Below are 20,241 nucleotides of genomic sequence, written 5' to 3'. Positions count from 1 at the left end.
TGCAGTAATCAGGCTGAATCCTGCAGGCAACAGTGTGTATCCAAGTACTGTAGCCTTGCAGTGCATTTTGTTGCTATGGAGGGGGAAGGAGGGAAGATGGCAAAGCACATAACCGAGCGGCATCCAGCGGGAGGGGTATGTTGTTCTGTTGCTATGGAAAGGGGAGGAGGGGCAACATATCTAGCTATCTATACTAGGGGCAACTATACTTGGCTAACTTATACAGGGGACACCTACCTGGCTAACCTATACTATACTAACCTATACTTGTTTCATGAGAATAAAGACAGCACAAATGACTACTGTGCAGGAGCCATGTTATTAGCAGAATGACCAGTAACATAATAACAGTAATTACTGGAAACAGGAAACAGGAAGTAAACCCCACAGTCCTATATCATAGAGTTGCACTTGCACAAACTTAAAGTGAACCTCCAGACTAAAAATTTACTCAGCAGAACTGAAAAGGCTTGGCGTTTCTTTAACAATTTCACAGCATATGAACTTTGTTTTTCTTATAGAAGTCTAATTTTTAGCTGCATTTTTAGCTAAGCTCCGTCCTATCAAAGAAAACTGCCCGGGCTTTTTTCCCCTGATGCTGTGCAAAGCATGATGGTATTTCCTATGTTGTTATTCACATTGCCTAGCAACTGGGAGGGGTGATCAGGACACAGGACAGTTGGAACTGTGTCTCATGCTCCATGTCACCTTCTTTCAAGCAAAAAGATGGCTGCCCTTATGAAATCACAAACCTTTGCCTGTTCTTTTAAAACAGGGTTGGTAAGAGATTACATTATCTATCTATTTTAAATTAACACAACTAATGTAACTTAATGACAGTATGTTTGTTTAGGCTGAAGTTCCACTTTAACATCCATAACATCTTCCCCTTTTTTTAGTGTTAATAAATGAACATTCTAAATTTGAAGAGACATAAAAATAATGCATTCTATATTCTATAGATTAAGTCTAATAGGTGGTTTTGAGCATCTGCCACTACGGGTGACTGACAACTGTCCCTGGTACACAGACTCCTTTAGCACTCTTGGAAGTTTCTGGGCTCTTCTCATCTCCTGCTGACATACAACACATTTGACTGCAGGTAGGTGTACTAGCTTGCTCAGGACTGTCAGTACCATTGGTCTGAGGCACCCCCTCTGTACATTCCTCACAGTCAAGGGGCACGTGTGTCCCTGTTGTACTAAGAGAGTCTGGCTTATCAATTGGGTATTGTGACGTAGGTTTTTCTGCCACTCGTAAATCCACACGGTTGCGATGATAAAGAGTTCCATCAATGTCCACAAGATACGAGCGTGGTGCAACTTTTTGCAAACAAGTACCCATTCTCCAACGTCCTGTTCAATCCCAAGATAAAGGTTTCATACGGATTTGTTCTCCAATATTCAACTCTGGCAAATCCCTGGCCGATGTATCATAATGAGCCTTTGACATTTGTCTCTTAAATCGGTAACTTTTCTGCAACACCTTGTACAACACAAACTTCCAAAAGCATGTATTTTCACACTTGTGGATGCAAGGGATGCCTTTTTACAGTGCAAACTAGATGAAAAAAGCAGCTACATGACCACCTTCTGGACTCCTTGGGGCAGAAAGAGATGGCTTAAACTTCCATTTGGAGTCTCTGTGGCACCAGAAGTCTACCAGCGTAAGCAACATGAACTATTGAGTGGGCTCCATGGAATTGAGCCAATAGCTGATGACATCCTTATAGTTGGCTGTGGTAATACTGATGAAGAAACTGATAGTGACCATGACAATAAGTTTATAGCGCTACTAGATCTTTGCAGACAGGTGATGCTGAGGCTTAGCATAAAGAAATTGCAGTTCAGGTACAAGAAATCCGGCGCGAAGACTGATGTCAAGGAGGTTAAAGACTTCCTTACGAGTAGCAAATAAGCTTTTGGAACCTTGTGTCGTACAAGGTGTTGCAGAAAGGTTACGATTTAAGAGACAAATGTCAAAGGATCGTTATGATACATCTGCCAGGAATTTGCTGGAGTTGAATATTGGAGAACAAATCCGTATGAAACCTTTACCTTGGGATCGAACAGGCCGTTGGAGAATGGGTACTTGTTTGCAAAATCCCACTTCTGACACCATGTTTCATGTGGTGTAAATAAAGACAGAATAAATGACTACTGTGCAGGAGCCATGTTATTAGCAGAATGACCAGTGACATAATAACAGTAATTACTGGAAACAGGAAACAGGAAGTAAACCCCACAGTCCTATATCATAGAGTTGCACTTGCACAAACATAACATTCATAACAATACTGGGGGCAACTATACCTGGCTATCTGAACTGGGGGCAACTATACCTGGCTACCTATACTGGGGGCACATATACCTGGATTTTTACACATGGGGCACCACCTGGCTGCAGCTAACGCAGATAACATGAGGTGCAAAATGTTGGGTGCTGTGCGATCATTCCAAATCAGGGGGAGGGCGGTGGGGGGCATTTTGCACGTCCTCACAAGTTGGCCTCAGGCAGCAAAAAGTCTAGAACCGGCCCTGTTTCCTGTCATTCAGTGTACAGCAGTAGAGAACTTGGAGGGACAGCATGTAACCATAAATACCTTCAGAAACAATAGGTGTGATTTAATAAGGGTTTTCAGGACTGCAGAACAGAAGAGAACCTGCTATAAGAGATGTAGCGAACGGTTCACGGGCGAACGGTTCCAGGCGAACTTTGGTGGTTTGTGTTCGCCTGCACCAGGCGAACTTTTGCGGAAGTTCGATTCGCCCCATAATGCACTATGAGGGTGAACTTTGACCCTCTGCATCACAGTCAGCAGGCACATTGTAGCCATTCAGGCTACACTAAGCCCTGGTGCCCTCCCCTTATATAAGGCAGCCTCCGGCGGCCATTACAGTCACTCGTCTGCCTGCTATTAGACAGACTAGGGCGAGCTGCTGCAGATTGTTCTCCTAGGGACAGATTAGTTAGGTTCTTGGCTGCTTAGTTTGCTCCTGGCTGATTATTATTGCTTTTATAGCACCCCTCAACAGCTCTTTTCAGAGCTAATTCTGTACTTTTTTTTTTCTGTGTGTCAAACTGACACTTTTGTTGCATGCACAGCCTTGTTAATTCATAGTGTGTGTGCCACTGCCAGCAGCCCAGCACATTCAGTGACTACCTGTGTGTGTGACAGGGAGCTGCACATTGTACTACCCAGTACTGCATATACCCAGTAACTGTTGTGTTTACTTAACCCACCTCATCACTGCATATACCTAGCTTTGTGTTGAGTGAACCCAGCTCACTGCATCTAACTACCTGTTGTGTTGAGTGAACCCAGCTCACTGCATCTAACTACCTGTTGTGTTGAGTGAGCCCAGCTCACTGCATCTAACTACCTGTTGTGTTGAGTGAACCCAGCTCACTGCATCTCTCTACCTTTATTGTTCAGTGAACCCATCTCACTGCATCTAACTACCTGTTGTGTTGAGTGAACCGACCTTACTGCATATAACTACCTTTACTGTTCAGTGAACCCACCTCACTGCATCTAACTACCTGTTGTGTTCAGTGAACCCACCTCACTGCATCTAACTACCTGTTGTGTTTAGTGAACCCAGCTCACTGCATCTAACTACCTTTACTGTTCAGTGAACCCAGCTCACTGCATCTAACTACCTGTTGTGTTGAGTGAACCCAGCTCACTGCATATAACTAGCATCCCCACGAGATGGACAAAATGGACAAACCAGGTAGAGGAAGAGGTAGACAGACCCAGAGGAAGGCCACCAGGCACCGGCAGGTCTGTGCGAGGTGGTGTTGCTGTGATTTTGTGCGGACCTGGCCCAAAATACAGTGTTTAGAAGAAGGCACGTGCCATCACTTCCCAAAATTGTGAGGAAGTGCTTGAGTATTTAACACAGAACACCTCATCTCCCGCAGCTACCAGCGCTATAACAAGCACCACATGCGCTGCATTTGACACTTTGCAGGAGTTATTTGGTGGTGGTGAAATCACTGATTGACAGCCACTACTGCAACAACAACAACAAGAAGGCGCAGGTACACCACCTCATACGTCTGAGTTAGGTGGCGATAGTATGGACGTAACATGTGAGGAGGGGGGTGATGAACCACCTGAAGTTGGTGCAGTTGAGGAGGTGTCTGAGGAAAGCGAAGCTGGGCAGGAAGATTATGATGACGATTATACGGATGCCACGTATGTTCCCAGTAGAGGAGATGACCAGGGGGACAGTTCAGAGGGGGAGTCAGAGAGGAGTAGGAGGAGATGACTCCATGATAGAAGCAGAGGGAGCTCATCCTCAGAAACAGCTGGGGGCAGTGTCCAGCGCCATGTATCGCCAGCTATGGACAGCCAGCCAACATGCCCTTCAACGTCAGCTGCTGATGCCACCGTAGCGCCATCACCCCAGGGGGGCTCAGCGGTTTGGACATTTTTGAACATGTGTGTCTCAGATTGGAGCAAAGCCATCTGTTCTCTCTGCTAGCAAAAATTGAGCCGTGGAAAGGTCAACTCTCACGTAGGGACAAGTACCTTACGAAGGCACCTGGAGAAAAGGCACAAACAGCTATGGCAAGAACACCTGAGGAAAAGCAGCACCCAAAAGACAAGCCACCCTCCTTCTCCTCTTACTCCTTCAGGTGCAGCACCTTCATCCGCTTTCTCCCTTGCACCCCCACAGCCACCCTCCTCCACACCGCCTCTTCCTTTGAGCGGTTCCTTCTCCTCTGCCCACAGCAGTACCCAGCTGTCCGTAAAGGAAGTATTTGAGCGTAAGAAGCAAATGTCTGCCAGTCACCCTCTTGCCCGGTGTCTGACAGCTGGCGTGGCGGAACTATTAGCTCGCCAGCTATTACCATACAAGCTGGTGGAGTCAGAGGCCTTCCGTAAGTTTGTGGCCATTGGTACACCGCAGTGGAAGATACCAGGCCGCAATTATTTTTCACAAAAGGCCATACCCAAACTGTACCGTGCAGTTGAGAGGCAAGTGGTGTCATCTATTGCGAAGAGCGTTGGGTCAAGGGTCCACCTGATCACAGATGCCTGGTCTGCCAAGCATGGGCAGGGTCGCTACATTACATACACAGCCCATTGGGTGACCGATGGCAGCAAGCAGGGAGTACGTGGCTGCGCAGCGGACCGACTTGTCACACCTCCACGGCTTGCAGGCAGGCCTCCAGCCACCTCCTCTCCGCCTGCTACATCCTCTTCGCTGTCATCATCCTCCTCCTCCTCCTTGGCTGGTGCCGCGATCTCCTCTCCAGCTGCACAGCCCCCGCACCCCAGGGCCTATGCTGCATGCCAGGTACGACGGTGTGACGCAGTGTTAGACATGTCTTGCCTCAAAGCGGAGAGTCACACTGGAGCAGCTCTCCTGGCTGCTCTTAATAAACAGGTGGAGCAATGGCTGACCCCGCACAAGCTTGAGATCTGCAACGTGGTGTGTGACAACGGCACTGATCTCATTTCCACGTTGAATTTGGGAAAGCTGACACATGTACCCTGCATGGCACATGCGCTGAATCTGGTCGTGCAAAGATTTGTGTCCAAGTACCCAGGCTTAGAGGACGTCCTGAAGCAGGCCAGGAAGTTGTGTGGGCATTTCAGGCGGTCTTACACGGCCATGGCACGCTTTGCGGACATTCAGCGTAGAAACAACTTGCCGGTGAGACGCCTGATTTGCGATAGCCCAACTTGCTGGAATTCCACCCTGCTGATGTTCTCTCGCCTGCTAGACCAGGAGAAAGCCGTCACCCAGTACCTGTATCATTACAGTACAAGGACACAATCTGGGAAGATGAAGATGTTGTGGCCCAACAACTGGACACTGATGCGAAATGCATGCAGGGTCATGGAGCCCTTTGAGGAGGTGACCAAACTGGTGAGTCGCGCTGAGGGCACCATCAGCGACTTGATCCCCTACGCTTACTTCCTGGAGCGTGCCGTGCGTAGAGTGATGGATACAGCTGTGTAGAAGCGTAAACGAGAACAGTTACAGCAGCAGGAGTCATGGGAGTGATTTACATCCGAACCAGATGTTTCCACAACACCTGCGGCAGCACAGAGGGGGGAGGAGGAGGAGGAAGAAGAGGAGTCATGTGGGGAAGGAGAGGAGTCAGACTCTGATGATGAGGAAGGTGTTTCTGTGGAGGAGGAAGAGGCAGCGGAAGAAGAACAACCGCGGCAGCCGTCACAGGGGGCTTCTGCTGCTCCACGTTCCCGTGGTATTGTTCGTGACTGGGGGGGGGGGGAAGAGGAGTTGCGTGCCATCACTGAGGAAGAGCAAGAGGAGATGGAGAGTACGTCTGCATCCAGCTTTGTGCAGATGGCCTCTTTCATGTTGTCCAGCCTGTTGAGGGACCCCCGTATCAAAAAACTCAAGGTGAATGACCTGTACTGGGTGGCCACGCTACTAGACCCTCAGTACAGGCACAAAGTGGGGGACCTGTTACCAACTCAACAGAAGGCAGAAAGGATGCAGCACTTGCAGAACAAGCTGTCGATGATGCTTTACAATGCGTTTAAGGGTGATGTGGCTGCCCAACGCAATCAAAGTACCACTGGCAGTAATCCTCCTCCTCCCAAGTCCACGCAGGCAAGGACAGGACGCTCCAGCGATCTCAGGGTAATGTCAGACATGCGGACATTCTTTAGTCCAACTCTTCGGCCATAGTCCTTCCGGATCCACCCTCCACTAACGCCTGGACCGGCAGGTAGCCGACTACCTGGCCTTGAGTGTGGATGTAGACACTGCGAGCAGAGACGATGAACCCTTGGACTACTGGTTGTGCAGGCTTGACCTGTGGCCAGAGCTGTCCCAATTTGCCATACAACTTCTCTCTTGCCCTGCCGCAAGCGTCCTGTCAGAAAGGACCTTCAGTGCAGCTGGAGGCATTGTCACTGAGAAGAGAAGTCGCCTAAGTCACGACAGTGTTCAGAACCTGACCTTTATCAAAATGAATGAGGAATGGATCACGGAGGGCTACTGTACGACTGAAGACTAAGTCAGTCCCCACACACAGCATCTCTGCCTGCAGGCCACTTGCCTTCTCCGCCACCACCAACAGGGTCCAGGACTCTAGGCGGATTCCTGAATTTTTAAGGCGTCCGCTACACTAAATTTTTCAGGTGCGTGTACATGCCTGCCTAATTTTTCTGGCTGCACTGCGGGCTGCTGCAACAAAAAAACAAAAGGCATGTACATGTGCCCATCCCCCTTCATGATCATTACCTTGCCGCGGTGAAGGGGCTTGCGTATCACAATTAAGCAATGACCGCCGGCTATTTGAGTGTCTCGGGTGGGGGTGGCACACCAAAGATAATAAGCACGTTGCTTCATTGTGGTCAGACCAAATTTGATCAGCTGGACAGTCACTGTTGTTCTGTCATTCAGCTACATCAGCCGGGCGACCATATGGGCTGTAAAGCCACCGTCACCTGCACTCTCGTCATGGTGCGCACCAGTCCAGCACGGCCGTCACTGCACAAACGGCTGTTTGCAGTCACTGCATACCTTTCACTGCATCTGTGACTGCACATTGTATTAGATCTGGCAGTCAGTGCATAACTTGCACTTGAATGGATGGCAGACTTGCCCTCCATAACTGATTCCCGTTAAAGGATTTAAAGTTGATTCATTACAATTAGGGCCTCAAAAGTCCTCCTGAGTCCTGTATTGTTATTTTTGGTCACTACCTCGGGGCAGGCATACCTGCTGCCCTCCTTGCCTGCATGTGTGGTGGTAGCCGTTTCTTAGGCTCCTACTCCGGACCAGAATCCCACCAGGAAGGGTTCCCCCGCCATTACCCATGGTCAGTGGTCACAATGGCAGACTTGACCTCCATAACAGATTCTCGCCGGAGACCAACCTGGTGAATCGCAGTGAAGGCACCATCAGACTTGCCCTCCATAACTGATTCCTGTTAAAGGATTTAAAGTCAACTCATTCAAAAAACAGCAGGGCCTCCCGAGTCCCGTATTGTTATTTTTGGTCACTACCTCGGGGCGGGCATGCCTGCTGCCCTTCTATCCTGGATGTGTGGTGGTAGCCGTTTCTTAGGCTCCAAGTCCGGAACGCAATAGAAACCGGATTCCCCGGCCATTACCCGTGGTCAGTGGTCACCAGTCACCATGGTACTGAGACTATAGTACCATCAAACGGTTTCACACAATTGAAAAAAATGGCAAACTTGCCCTCCATAAAACATTCCTGGCAAATGCTTTTGATTCAGTTTGTCTTCCGCTGGGTCAAGGGTCCACCTGACCACAGATACTTGGTCTGCAAAGTACGGTCAGGGCAGGTACAGCATGGGTCTCAGCAGGCTCCCACTTCGGGCCATTACCCGTGGTGACAATGGCAGACTTGCCCTCCATAACTGATTCCCATTAAAGGATTTAAAGTCAACTCATTCCAAAAACAGCAGGGCCTCCTGAGTCCCGTATTGTTATTTTTGGTCACTACCTCGGGGCGGGCATGCCTGCTGCCCTCCTTGCAATGGATGTGTGGTGGTAGCCAACCGTTTGTTAGGCTACAACTCCGGACCGGAATCACACCAGGAAGGGTTTCCCCGCCATTACCCTTGGTCACAATGGCAGATTTGCCCTCCATAATAGATTCTCGTTGCAGGTACTGAACAGCAAGTAGAAAATGTAATGTAAAAAAAATAGATGTAAGCTTTAACAATGGTAGAGAAAGAACCATTGACAGTTGATAAGGCAGACAGACATTACCTAACCAGACATCACTGAGTGAGGAAGAGCAATCCTCGCCATGGTGCGCAGTAGTCCAGCACGACCGTCACTACAGAAACAGCTGTTTGCGGTGCGTTACACAGTGAGTTTGGTGTGTCAGTGTGAAGCAGTACACTAATTACACTACCTGATTGATGTATACACATGCAAGATGTTTTAAAGCACTTTAGGCCTGCAATTTAGCATGCAATGTGATTTCTGCCTTAAAAACGCTGCTTTGCATCAAATCCAGATTTTTTCCCCGGGACTTTTGGCGTGTATCCCACTCCGCCATGCCCCCCTCCAGGTGTTAAACCCCTTGAAACATCTTTTCCATCACTTTTGTGGCCAGCATAAGTGTTTCTAGTTTTCAAAATTCGCCTCCCCATTAAAGTCTATTGCGGTTCGCGAACTTTTTCGCGAACTGAACCTTCCGCGGAGGTTCGCAAACAGGGTTCGCGAACCGAAAATCGGAGGTTCGCGACATGTTAGGTTGCAAAGGTTTTCATAGCATAGTAACATAAAAGAGATTACTAAAGCATTAGCTAACTATCGCTTTTGTGAAGTTATGTATACTCACCTACAGTGCAAGCTGTCGTCACGGAAATACAGAAAAATAACAAATGATAAGATTTAGCACTGTACAATAAAAAGGGATGACAATACAACATTAAGCAATAATACAGAGACAGGTCACATATTACAATACAGGGACCAGGAGTTTAGTGATGTCAGGGGTCAAAGGCAGGTGAATTTTGGAAATGTTCCAGAGATGAACGTGGCATGACCTGGAGATGTTCTGAATGTGGTGTTTGGGGAGGGTTTTAAAGGAGTGTGCAGAGTCTAAGACAGTGATCCTCAAACTAAGGCCCGCGAGCCGAACGCGGCCCCCTGAGGCTTTTTTACTGGCCCCCCCATGCATTACTTATAGATGCAGTCAGCTACATCTTTAAATATTGGTGGTCCACATATAGAATAGCAGTGCTGGCACCACCCAGGGGCGTATCTTGGTAATATAGAGCCTATGGCAAACTCTGAAATTGCGCCTCCCCCCTCTAAAAATAGTATCCTTTCTCGCGTATATTTGTTATGATTGTTTGTGTTTTTGGGCTCAGGATATTGCTGAAGTTACTTTTTAAGAAATATCTCTTCTTATTCCCTTTCTACCCTCTTTTCTAACACTAACCCAAGTGGGCCCCTACATGTTCCCCAGTTAACATAATTAATCTGATCTGATAGGTATGAGCGATGGGAGGCACGGCAGTGCAGCACCGAAGCAGGCATGGTGCCCCATGGTGCTGTGGCGCCCATGGCACAAGCCATGCCTGCACCCCTCTAGATACGCCTCTGGCACCAACCATCCACATGGAAGCCAGAAAGCAGTAATTCGCTGGTTTCCAATCAAATTCCACATCAGGTGACACTGCTTTCCAATTGGACTTCACGGTGTCACCTGGGTATGCTACACTGTCTGGCCCGCAAAGACATAATTTGATGTATACTCCAACCCCCCCCCCCCCCAGCAGTCTGACGTATGTTGACCTGGCCCTCGACCCAAAACGTTTGGGGACCCCTGGTCTAAGATGACACCATGGGCTCGATTCACAAAAGCGTGCTAAGGGCTGTAGGTCGTGCTAAGCTTCGTGAGCTAAGTTATCGCGCACAAAGTTTAGCGCCGGAAGGCCTATAACGTCGCACCGGGTGCGCCCGAATCGTTGCACCGTGCAACGTTTTGGGCGCACTCAGTGCGACGCGCCGTTTTCTGCACACCTGGTGCGCCGTTCAGTGCGCACCGCGCGGCGCTAAACTTTGCGCGCGATAAGTAAAAGCTGTGAGTGTGCTAACTACTTAGCACTGTAGTTAGCACACCCAAAGCTTTTAGGCGTGCTAAGTTAGCACGCTTTTGTGAATCGAGGCCCTAGGAAGTGGGGCTGAGATATGGAATGAATGGACTTATTATTGGGTTATAATGAGCGGCAGCTTGTTTGGAAAAGGCCAAATTCTGGAGAAAAAAAGAGAGGGAGTCAAGGATGCTGGTAAGGATGTTAGGGTTTAAATTTTGGAGATCTATTTCACGATGACCAACAAATGTGATAATTGCCCTTCTTAAAATTACAGTACAATTAGCTAGAGCTTAGGTGCTCACCTAACCATTAGGCTTATTCTGCAAGGCAAAATAAATACTTTATAACCAATCTACACTAACCCCCCCCCTCCCCCCCCATCACTCCCACCCCCATGCCTAACTATCACCAAAGAAGATTTCCTTCCCCCTAAGCATTCCTGTTCTCTTTACATGGGAACCCTGAAGGTATAGTGATCACAATACCTGGTCCTCCCTCACCACTGATAGCAATAATAATTATATATGGTCATTCATGGGTTTTACCTACTTTTTTAGGTACTAGCTAGTCCACCTTGGTATGTCTCTAGTATATGCTGTTGCTCTGTGCATATTCTAATAGTAAACTAGTGTGCTCATCCCTGTTATTCTCACTGCTTTGTCTTTATTTTTGTGCAGGTATTATCAGCATTCTTGTGAAGGTATTGTCAGCATTTCCACATATGATTTGTACATTATGTGCTAGTTGTGTGCTATTTTTGTCACCTTAAAGTGTACCAGAGCTGAACAAAATTAAAAAATCAATACTTATCCACAGCTTCCTCCAGCAGCATAAGTCTGTCTGAGACCCACTTTGTCCTCCCACAGTCTGCAGTTAAGCCGCGATCAGCCCTGGTAATAGGCTCAGTCAGGTTCAGTCTGGGTCTTCTGCGCATGCGCAGACCTCTCACCCATGCACAGTAGACTCGGACTGATGTGACTGATGTGACTGAGCCTATGATCGCGGCTGAACCGCAGACCGCCAAAGGACGGCGTGGAACTCAGATGGGCTTATGCTGCTGGAGGAAGCCACGGGTAAGTATCGATTTTTGAATTTCGTTCAGCTCTGGTTTTCTTTAACCACTTAAGCCCACAGGGTTGTTCATTTTTTGCATCTGAGCAACTTTCACCTCCCATTCATTCGCCAATAACTTTATCACTACTTATCATAATGAAATGATCTATATCTTGTTTTTCCACCACCATTTAGGCTTTCTTTAGAGGGTACATTTTGCTAAGAATTCTTTTATTGTAAATCTATTTTAACAGGAAGATTAAGAAAGAAATGGAAAAAAAATCATTATTTCTCAGTTTTTAGCCATTATAGTGTTACATTAATACATGCTACCATAATTAAAACCCATGTATTTTATTTGCCCATTTGTCCCGGTTATTACACTGTTTAAATTATGTCCCTATCACAATTTATGGCGGCGATATTTTATTTTATTTATTTTCAATTTGTGTCCATCACTATTTACAAGCATATAATTTAAAAAATTATATTAACATACTCTCTTGACATGCATATTTAAAAAGTTCAGACCCTTAGGTGACTATTTATGTTGTTGTTGTTGTTGTTGTTTTTTTTTAATTGTAATTTTTTTTTACTTTTTTTTATCAAAAATTTTATGAGTAATTTTTGGTGTGGGAAGTAAACAGCTAATTTTTAAATGTAAAACTGTTAGGGCTTCGACCACTGTTGACTCTTCCACTGCAGGAGGAGATGTTACCCAGTAGTGGCATCTAAGCATCCACAGGTGTTCACCAACAAACCCCCAAGGGAAGGCTGGACTTAGCTGCCTAGTGTGCACCGGGTCACTACTGGGATAATCTCAGCTGGTGGTCGAGAGAACAGTGACACCTCAGTGTAGAGTATCCAATAGGCGTAGTCAAGTTCCAGGCAAGAGTCGAGGCAGGAGGCAAGCAAGCGTAGTCAAGATTCAGGCAGTGGTCAGGGCAGGAGGCAGGCAGGCGTAGTCGAGATTCAGGCAGTGGTCGGGCAGGCGGCAGAAAGGCGTAGTCAAGATTCAGGCAGAGGGTCAAACCAGGGGTAGCAGATCAAGGAGTAGTCAGGCAATCCGGATCACAATGGCAGATCAAACAAGCAAGAAGGCTGGCCAGAGCTTGAGGGCTAGCAGGCGAACCACACACTAGCTGTCAGAACGAACAGCACTGGCTGCTGGGAAAGCAGGCCTTTTATAGGGGCAGGGCTGCACTTTGGCGCCTAATCTCGAATGCCACGCATGCGTACAAATGTCTGCCAAAATCCTTCGCAAGCGTACGCAAGGTCTGACGCCATTCTGTATGAACGTACGCATGCCCCCGGCCGCCATCTCTAAACCACAGCCGGCAACACGTGCATGCACAAAGACCAGAGGACGCTAGTGCACGGACGGGACCACACGCCGAAGACGCGGAGGACGGAGCAGAGTCACGTGAGTATGAAAAATACAATGTATTTATTTATTAAAAAATACATGTGTCTGTAGTTTACTATTTGGCCACAAGATGGTCACAGTCAACAAAGCCCTGGAAGCGTACAATAACACATCCAGGAACTAGAAAGAGGACGGGGAACTTTTTTTTTTGCAGAAATACCGCGGTCTCTGATAAGAGACCGTTGTTTTTTCTGCAGGGGACTTAGATCGATAAATGGGAATTATATCCCCATTCATTGATCGGAGGCGAGAGCGCACGCGATCGTGCGCACCGCACACTGACAGCAGCACAGCCTATCTGGACGAACATATTCGTCCAGATAGGCTTAAGTGGTTAAAGTGGACTTGAATTCTTGCACAGGACAGAAGGAAAACATATAGAAATGCACCCTGTGGGGCGTGGTCAACATGGCGACCTGAGCGGACGTGTAGTGAGGAGCTCCGCTGCCTAGCAAGTTTAAATCTTGTACTTAATATACAAACATCGCTGACTTCACATTGCAAAAGTACCCTAAAGTGCCAGGGAACTAACCAATCACAAGCTGGAGGACTGGTTTACCCCTCCAGGGGAGCATTCAGAAGAGAGTGGCCTTGCCTTCTCGGACTGGGGAGACACCGCAGGCCCTGTCCGCGAGAAGATAACACCTCAGCGCTACTCTCCGTACGATCTCCCAGCCATGGCACAACGCAATAAAAGTAATAAGGAGAAGGGAGACAAGTCCAAATCACCAGAAGAGCCTCTATCTGAACCATGCACACCACGGACAAGATCCAAGGCAGATCCCGAACACAATATGGCTGAGGAAGAAGAATCGGAGCCACTCCCGCCATTTGTTGAATCTATCATGGATGCAATTAAAACCTGTCAAGCCACCCTGACAGCGAAAATAGACCACCTAGAAGCTGGAATGGGTCTACTTAGACAAGATATGTCTGCCATACGAGAGAGACTCAGTGAGGTTGAAAGGCGCACCTCTGTCACCGAGGATACTGTGAGAGCACATGGCACCGACATACCTGATGTACAACAGCGGCTGAAGACCCTTGAAGCCAAAGCAGTGGATGCTGAAAACAGAAATAGACGTAACAACCTTCGGCTACTCGGGCTCCCTGAAGGCAGTGAGGGGAAAGACATTCCTGGATTTATAGAATCATTGCTGCGAAAGCTTCTCCCAGATGACACCTTCTCCCCATTTTTTGTAATTGAAAGAGCCCATCGGATAACAGGCAAGAAGAAACCTCCTGGAGCACTTCCTCGTGCTCTAATATTCAAGCTTCTCAATTATAAAGATCGAGACAACATTCTAATAGCAGCCAGGAAAATGGGAGATCTATTCTACGAGAATCAGCGGCTGATGCTTTTCCCAGATTTTACCACGGAGACACAGAAACAGCGTCAATCTTTTACACAGGCCAAATCCAAGTTACGAGAGCGAAATATTAAATATTCTATGCTTTTTCCAGCTAAACTCAGAGTGGAAGATGGCGAATCAACACAGTTTTTTGAGAAACCTGAAGATGTGATAACCTGGCTTGAAACACTGCCGGCAGCACCTGTTTAATATCTTGTTATCTCCTATCTGTTTATCCGTGAGTACATTGCTAATCTTTACTTTATGTCACTCTTCCTACTTCAAAGATAGACAATTACAAGATGCAACGTAAATTACACCAATGTTCTCTACTGTGTCACAGCTTAGTAATGGAGAAAGACCCCTCTGCATCCTGATGTGTATTAACACTGAACAAGCCCAGACTATTAGATCATCTTAAGGGGCTGATGTCCTCTATAGCTTTCCTGCCCTTCTTTTACTCCGTTTTGGTGTTAATACATCTCTCTATGACTGTTATGTCACATAGTTATTGTATATGACTGATAATTACTGTTAGAAAGAACTACATTAATTTTAAGCTGATATGTCAGCTGCTATTCATACCTGGAACATTCCTTCGGATCCCTGCTCCAGAGCAGTCATTCTGTTTCGCTCTGCTTATTGTTATAGTATCACTCCAGTGTAACCGCATATCTGTCTCCACAAGTTGTCTTCTATTAAATGTGATTGCTGGGATGTCTTCTACTTACTGCGGAGCCTAGTCTGTTAAAGATGAAACAAATACTTTCTCTAACATCCTAATGTTTCCTCCAATTATTAGTAAACACTTTTACTTATGCTCCATGCAGCCATGCGACTTACTACACTGCTAATGGATAAAGAAGGCTGTGTCCGTTTTAGAGGCAAACGTTATCTATTGTTCTGTTACCCAGTTGTTGTTATTTCACTATCATTATTATGTATGTTTGTAATAAAGAAGAGACTCTTTTTATTATTGGTGTATATAAACACTGGCAGCTATATAACTGAGATGAGTCACCTAGGCTTACCACTTCTAATCTACCGGTACATAAACGCTGGATCAGCTCATGAGTCTTGTCTGGCTCCATATATTAATAAGGAGGCTTCTAATTTTTTACAGCAGTCTCTCTTCTAATAAACAACTATTCCAACGTAGGACAAGTACAGCTTCATGAGATCAAATATACTGCTACTAGCTAAATGAGGCTGCAATCAATCTTCAAGGCATAGAGACTTAATTATCCTTTATCTGTTTGAATTCTACCCTGTGTTATTAATTGTTTACACCTCAGATATTCATTCCCTGATCTTCATTATTAAGCAAAGAGTACATATTCTAATTAATCTGATGTTATTATACTACCGGTTGGATTGTATGTACATGTTTCCTAATTACACCTGCCACCTCACCAAAGGGTTAATGCTGAGAATGTGTACTGCATTATATATACTGCACGTTTTAGTGTATGCTAATGTGCTTTATATGTGTGATACTGTGTGGGCTGCGACTAGATGCCTAGCATTATAAACTACTAATTGCGTTATAGCAAATAAACGCGTGTTTTATCCACCCTAATCTTATTGCCAGGTGATGGTTTCGCGCCTTTTCTGGTGCGACTGTTAGAGCTACCAGTTGTGAACATTCAAATTGATGATTCATCCTCCACGCCTTTAGGCTTCCGTGGATTTTATTACAAATTAGGCTATGATTGGGCTCCTACAAGAGTGAAGACATGCCTGTCAATGTCGCACACAGTGGTCCGTGGCCCTCATGGTGTCACATGTGTATATGTGCCTATACTCTAGATAGATGTGATATACATTGTGATTTATGTCATTTGGGATTTGAAAGATGCTGTTATCTATGGTCATACAGCGCACAATTACTTCCCCTAATTACTTCACTGTTTCAGATTCGGGCTATTCATTCTTCTGTAATGTATGTCCAATACTACACCTTCTAATTCTCACCCTTCCCCCCCCCCCCCTTTTCTTTTTTTCCAGCTCCCCTACTCCTTGTTTCTACATGTCTATACCCCGGATCCGTTTAGGATCCCCGTCACTGGATACTCCCTTCTCTCTCTCTGCTTATCCCCACTAGAATGACTTTTAACTCTGTCGGTTGTAACCAATTTCGTTTAATATCAGTAGGGACTCTTGTATTAATAAGAAATGTGCTTAACCTATGTCAACATAACAGTATAATCCTCCGTATATAATACTAATAGTAGCGCTGGCCCGATTCTTTAAATAAAATTATCCTGATGTAGCTATATACAGCCTATTTATTTTACTATCCAGGTACTAGGATCTAATATACTTAGATAATGACATACAACGCTGTGGCTGTGTTTTGCTATCTGGGCTTTGATATGTGCTGGATGGATATATATTGTTTCATTACAGTCTACTATTCAATTAATCTTCCTGTAATTCTGACATGGCCAGCAGATGTCACTACAACCCCAGCTCTTAATACATCATGCTTTGCTGTAGACACGGGCTATTGTATCAATACTATGGCGATGTTTGTCCGGACTCTGTTCTTATTCCTGAATGGATGTGACACAGCTGTGTCTATGAGACATGATTTAGTATACACAGAAGATATACTCAGCAGTTTTGCTCTATTTATCCATCAGTGATGCGAGGTGTGCCCGGTAGACTAGGCACTTATCCACTTAAAGCTAACTTTGAGACAGCGTTTTATAGGATAAGTTTAATATTCACTGTAGGAATATAGATGGACTGCTTCTTTCTCTCAAATCCGACATCAAAAACCTCCTTCTATATTAGCTATACAATTTAAAGCTTCTATTAATGGTATCTGATTATATAGATACTATATATAACCTGCAAATCGATAGTTTCATAGCCTGGTTGCTTTAATTGTTATGCTAATCAGCATAACACATAAGGAATAATGTAATTGATGTTGTTCACCTGTCTATTTTATAAGGTGCTTGTACCAATCACATAAGCCATATGCCGGTATCTTCATATCACTGATGTTCTAGGTATATTTAAACTCATGCCATACTAATCAAATAAATATATTGATCATATGTCTTAAGTATGTGCTGGATGTTGCATCTTCTAATTTTCTTCTACCTTATCTCCTATTGTTCTTCTTTTATATGTCTATACCCCGGATACAGTTGGGATCCCCGTCACTGGACATCTTTTCTTTCCTGCTATTAATATACAGATTAACAAAAGTTTGCTTTCTTAAAACAGAAAGAGTTTGCAATAATTTAGGTTGGAGTGAGCGCCAAGATGTCCACCCCAATGCATCACTGCTGAATATATGCAAATTAACCATTGTTAACCAATATACAGATTAACTCTAAGCTTGGACTATTAACATCAATATCTCTCAGCAAAGAAAGTAATACTTCCTTTGTTAATAGATTATGGGCCCTTTAACCTCCTTCCCCTCTCCCTCTTCTTTCTACTCTCTTCTCCTTTCTATATGTCTATACCCCGGATCCGCTTTGGCTCCGTCACTGGACATCTTTTTCTCCTACTAAAATGACCTACAGCTTGTCACTCTAAATAACATCCTGGGCAATATTACATTTCAATACTGTGATAATTAATGACACTCATTTATTCACTCCTTTAAGGTACCTACAATAACTCTGCGTGTTACATACCGGTATATTCTTACCTTTGTGTTTCTAGTCATGCTCGTATTCATATTCTATTAATCAGCTGAATTCATGGTTGATGTTTGACAACGTTCAATATATATGCCCTCAACTCATGTTAGAGTTGAGTGTAGCTGGGCGGCGGTCCTCCTCACTTCGGCCGTTTCCCCTCAGAGGTAATCTCAACTGCAGATTGGTGGTTGTTATAGATAGAATTTAGGTGTAGATTGCCTCTGCAACAGTTTTAGGGTAGTTAGGGTGCAGACATTTTCCCTCCTATGGTTCTGGGAGGAAATGTAGGGTGGGGGGGTTACTGGGTTTTATATGTTCCTACTATTTCTAGGTCTTTGTTGTGTAAGAGGCCTTCCTCTTCTTCTTTCCCTTTCTATCTTCTTGGCTCTGGACTCGCCTCCTGGACACATCCCAACTCGGGTGGTATCTGCAAAATTGACTGCACTCCTGTACCACATATTAAATCGTTGCCAATACTATTGCTAATCACGTCAAATGGATACTCTTAGATGTGTTTCTTGGAATGTCAGAGGAATGGGATCCAAAATCAAACGTTCCCTAATTTTTAATTATCTTAAACGATACTCCCCACATATTTGTATTCTACTCGAAACGCACTTATTGGGAAATAAAATTTTGTCACTTAAACGCCCTTGGGTGTCACATCATTATCACTCAGCCTATTCCTCTTATTCTAGAGGTGTCTCAATACTAGTACATAAATCTGTCCCCTTGAAGATATTAGACTCATTTTGTGACAATATGGGTCGATATGTTCTGCTTAATTTTGAACTGTATGGATTGGAATATATACTTGCAGGGGTGTATGTTCCCCCTCCGGTAGATAAGCAAATTCTTTACGACATTACCTCTAAATCCTCTGGATGGCATGGCGACAGACTTATAATAATGGGTGATTTTAACTTGACAATGGAATCTTCTATAGACAGGACTGGAAGCTCTACCCGGGATGGGAAAGACCTTAAAATGTGGGTAGAGGGCAACCAATTGCATGATCTTTGGCGATGGAAATATCCCACCAAGAGATCGTTTACTTGCTTCTCCTCTGCGCATAAATCTATGTCCCGTATAGATATGGCTTTTGCAACCCCTCCTATACTGTCCCAAGTACAGGCTATAGATATTCTACCATCAGGTATCTCTGACCATGCTCCTATATTACTTACTCTAACAATTTCTACTAAACCTAAAGATAGACTCTGGAGAATATCCCGTTTTTACATAAATGAACCACTTATTCAACCCCAAATCTCGCAAGCCTTAGTTAACTACTGGGAAACCAATGCTAACTCCACTTCCGAAGTTGTGATTTGGGATGCGGGAAAGGCTGTTATTCGGGGGCACTATATGTCTGAACTTAAAAATTATAAAACCAACTCCAGAACACATATAATAAACCTTGAAAATAAAGCTAAAGATGCTGAAAATGTATTTATACAATCTAATACTCCTGAAAATTGGAGGGCATGGCAGCAACTGGTAAGACAATGGAGACTTGCACTAGTGTCCCTGACCAAGAACGCCTTACTCCACCAGTCTCAACGTATCTTTGAATTTGGAGATAAAAACAGTAAACTTTTAGCTTGGCTATCAAGAGATACCGGGGGCCCCACAGCCATTCCTGCTATCTTAGGTGGAAATGACACTCTTCTAGTTGACCCAGAACATATAAATGAAACCTTTGCCACTTTCTATAAAGCTCTATATTCCTCTAGAGTCCATTACTCCTCTGTAGATCTAGATAATTATCTAGATACTATTGAACTACCGCTTCTTTCAGAACAAAATAAAACAAACCTTGATAAATCAATTACAGTTGAAGAGGTCCAAGTGGCCATTGCTGAGCTTAAACCTAACAAAACACCTGGCCCAGATGGTCTTCCCTCTGAGTTTTATCAGTGTTATTCCGATATACTGGCCTCTAAACTATGCTCTCTGTTTAATAGGGTTATAGAGGGACAATCTTTACCAGAGACATTTTCAGATGCAATAATAATACTTATACTCAAACCTGGTAAAGATCCAACCCAATGTGGGTCATATAGACCTATTTCTTTATTAAACACAGACGCTAAAATCCTTGCAAAAATAATAGCTAATCGAGTTAAAACAATAATTACCACAATAATACATAGTGATCAAT

The 20,241-nt window shown here is 45.0% G+C and overlaps 1 protein-coding gene across 2 annotated transcripts in view; it reads right to left on the bottom strand.

Moving 5' to 3' along the window:
• The window catches only part of BLACAT1 (BLACAT1 overlapping LEMD1 locus), a 318,901-nt gene that overhangs the window by 107,209 nt on the left and 191,451 nt on the right, over window positions 1-20,241 (bottom strand). The window contains exon 1 of one of the 2 annotated variants that reach the window (XM_068265551.1): window positions 262-320. The exons of the other annotated variant lie outside the window; for it this stretch is intronic. The gene's annotated coding sequence lies outside the window, so the exon portion shown is untranslated. Of the gene's footprint in view, window positions 1-261; window positions 321-20,241 lie in introns of those variants that run through there. 2 annotated transcript variants of the gene reach the window in all.

The sequence above is a fragment of the Hyperolius riggenbachi genome, chromosome 2 (genome assembly GCF_040937935.1).
Source record: "Hyperolius riggenbachi isolate aHypRig1 chromosome 2, aHypRig1.pri, whole genome shotgun sequence".
NCBI classification, from domain to species: domain Eukaryota; kingdom Metazoa; phylum Chordata; class Amphibia; order Anura; family Hyperoliidae; genus Hyperolius; species Hyperolius riggenbachi.
The sequence above is the reverse complement of the archived record's forward strand: the minus strand, read 5'-3'. Positions and strand labels throughout refer to the sequence as shown.